A 3441-nucleotide genomic window follows, 5' to 3' on the forward strand; every position below is an offset into this window, starting at 1 on the left:
ACTCTGTACAAAGTGGGCCAATACTCTAGGCATAGAAGGAAAAACAAAATCAAAAACTTCAAAAAGTCCACTGGGTTCCATGCGTCTTTCACTGTCATGTGACACAGCTATTAAAGATTACATCTGTCTTGGACTAGTCTAATGCTGTTTGTTTATTGATGCTATGTTACAGCTGTTGTCCTAGATCATTATCGTGGGCATACCACTCTCTTATTTCACCTTCACTTGCTCAGCATCTTAAAATGAAATTGCAGGGACTTCCCTGGTGGTCTAGTGGTTAAGACTCTGTACTTTCACTGCACAGGGCATGGTTTGATCCGTGGTCAAGAAACTAAAATTCTGAATGCCACTTGTTGGGGCCAAAAAGAAAAAAATGCAATTACATTGTGTGCTGAAAGTGACCTTGCCTCTCTGACCCTTGAAAAAGTCAGAGAAGTGTTAGTTGCTTAGTCATGTCCGACCCTTTGCCACCTTATGGACTGTAGCCCACCAGTCTCCTCTGTCCATCGGATTCTCCAGGCAAGAATACTGGAGTGGGTTGCCATGCCCATCTCCAGCTCTGGCCTTTGGCCTTTAAGTTAAATTTAGGCCACCAGTATACATACCCCTTGCTTTACGGGGAGTTTGCTACACATTACAGTGTCTTTTTAATCAGGGAACCCCAACCATCATGAGAACTTTCTCTAACATTAAATCATAGATACAATTTCATAATAATCCTATGACCAATGAGCAAATGTTCCTTTACAGCTTTACTAGGAGCTTAGTACATATCTTCATTCATTCATGTAACCAAAAGGCCACTTCAGAGGACAAAATGTGACACCATTAAATTGTATGACTATGCATCTCTGCATAAATAGAAATGTACATGGAGGATTCCTGAAATTTAAAAAAATGTACCTTTTCACATTAATGTGTGTTACCCCTGTTCTGCCATTACCTGTGACACTGTTGCACCACTGGTGTTTAGCAGAATGTTTGGCATGTATTAAGTGCTCAGTTGGGGTCAAACCCAAATCTCCTGCATTGCAGGTGGATTCTTTACACTGAGCCACTGGGGAAGCCCAATTTGAATAAATGTGAGAACTATCAATTATAAGGCAAGTCAATAAGATCAGAAATGGACTAGACTTTTCTCACTCCATATTTTTTCATAACAAGAATTTTCTTTGAATTTTTATGTCTCCAAATATCCTTAACTGTTGAAACCTAATACCTGAGATCTTTGGGAGGACACTTCAGAGGCAGTGGAATTAGACTGGGTCTTGGACTATTCATAGGGCTCTCAGGTAAATTTTAATAAATGATACAAATAGAAGAAGAAATATACAAACAACCCTTATTCTGTTTGTGTGAGCTCGTCATAAAACTGAGAATGTCTCTTACTTTTTCATCCTATAATTTTAAAAAAAATGGTTTGTACATATCATATAGTAAAGGAAAAAAAAATCCATTAGGCAGGTTTTCTTAGATGGTAAAGCATGTGAGGCCTTTTCTGCAGTGATGACCTCCTCACGAGAACATGCCTCTCACAAAGGATCTTCTTCATCCCTCTCCAGAAGAGGAGAAGAGGAAACACAAGAAGAAGCGCCTGGTACAGAGCCCTATGTCTTGGATGTAAAATGCCCAGGATGCTATAAAATCGCCACCGTCTTTAGCCACGCACAAACAGTAGTTTAGTGTGTTGGCTGCTGTTCTGTCCTCTGCCAGCCTACAGGAGGAAAAGCAAGGCTTACAGAAGGATGCTCCTTCAGACGGAAGCAGCACTAAAAGTATCCTGCATCAAGATGAATGGGAAACCACCCCAATAAACATGTTTTGGATAAAAAAACAAAAAAGCATGTGAGTTGTCTTAATGTTTGAAAACCTACTAAGATCAGTAGAAAACCATCAATTTTACAAGTCTTTCAGGTTTGTATAATAATGAAAAAGGATATATTTCAGTCAGATTTTTATTTCTCTGTCCCAAATCCAATATGGTATTACATACATGGTTAAAAATATTTCTTAAAAATTAAAAAAAATTTTATGATTATCCAATTTTATTCCATTCCCTGGACATTGTATTTATACTTACCATCTTGAGTAAAAGAATGAGTAACCAAAAGTCCTGGATAAACTATAAGAAATAAAGCAAATAATCATGAGCTAAGATATACATATTGTCATATGTGTAAAATCACCATTGTGTGGACTTGCCTGTTGGTCCAATGGTTAAGAATCTGCCTGCCAATGTAAAGGACACAGGTTCAATCCCTGGTCCTGGAAGATCTCACATGCCTTGAGGCTACTAAGCCTGAATGCCACAGCTACTAAGCCCACGCTCCCTATAGCCATGCCTCTCAATGAGAGAAGCTACTGCAATGAGAAGCCCATGCACCACAGCTAGAGAGTAGCCTGTGCTCACTGCAACTAGAGAAAGCCTGCACACAGCAGTGAAGGCCCAGTAAAGCCAGAATTGATAAATAGATCACTATTGTGATTCATGTCAGGATATCGTAGATATTGATAAACAATTGAATTGTTGTTAACTAATGCAGATTTTTCTCCGAATGTTATATGTTATTATTCAGTCACTAAATTATGTCTGACTCTTTGGGAACTCATGGATTGCAGCACCCCAGGCTGCATGCTGAGTGTTACAGCATCTAGCTAATGATTTGGAAATAAGAAAATCTGTCATCCAACATCTGCTCCTTACTGGCTAATTGTGCAGCTTTGGGACAGTGATATCAATTTCCTGGGCCTTGATTTTCATATTTGTAAAATAATAACAATACTAATAATACCTAACTGGGGGCGGGGGGTGTATGAATCAGTAATGACATACATACATTACACACAACACTTAAATTGCAAGAAGCCGGAAATGTAAGACAAAAAATTTATATTTCAATTAACCAAAAAATTTATATTTCAATTAACCAAAAAATTTATATTTCAAGCCATACACCAAAAAGGAAAAAGAAAAAGTAAAAAACAATGAGTGTATCCGTGGATTCAAATCATTAGATTTTCATATTGACTTCTATATTTGCCTTTTTTTTTACAAAGAGCTTTGCTATCACAAACCAACCATCTTCACAAGGTTAAAAACAAGACTGTAACCAGGTTGGATCTTAAATTCTCATAAATTTCATGAGTAGAAAGGAAAAAAATTCTATCCAACTAATTCCAGTTAGAAAAATCCTGGAGAATAAAACTGGTCCTGCTAATTGGTTCTCATATTCATTTTTGAATCAAGCAGTGGGAGTCAGGTGGAAGACTGTGACAGGCCCCAATTTCTGTGATATGTCCAGACCTTTGATGTGGCGTGTATGATCTACAACCAAAAAAGGGAAGAAAAGATACAAGACAAATCAAAACAAGTAGCAAAACAGAATCTTCATTATTAAAGTACTTGGCATAGTATTAGCTAAGGACCTGGAAATGATAGAT

General features: G+C 37.7%; 1 pseudogene; it reads left to right on the forward strand.

Moving 5' to 3' along the window:
• Positions 1-1497: 1497 nt before the first annotated feature.
• Positions 1498-1802, forward strand: LOC107133107 (small ribosomal subunit protein eS27-like; annotated as a pseudogene).
• The last annotated feature ends 1639 nt before the right edge of the window (positions 1803-3441 follow it).

This window comes from Bos taurus, chromosome 14 (assembly GCF_002263795.3).
Source record: "Bos taurus isolate L1 Dominette 01449 registration number 42190680 breed Hereford chromosome 14, ARS-UCD2.0, whole genome shotgun sequence".
In the NCBI taxonomy this organism is placed as follows: Eukaryota; Metazoa; Chordata; class Mammalia; order Artiodactyla; family Bovidae; genus Bos; species Bos taurus.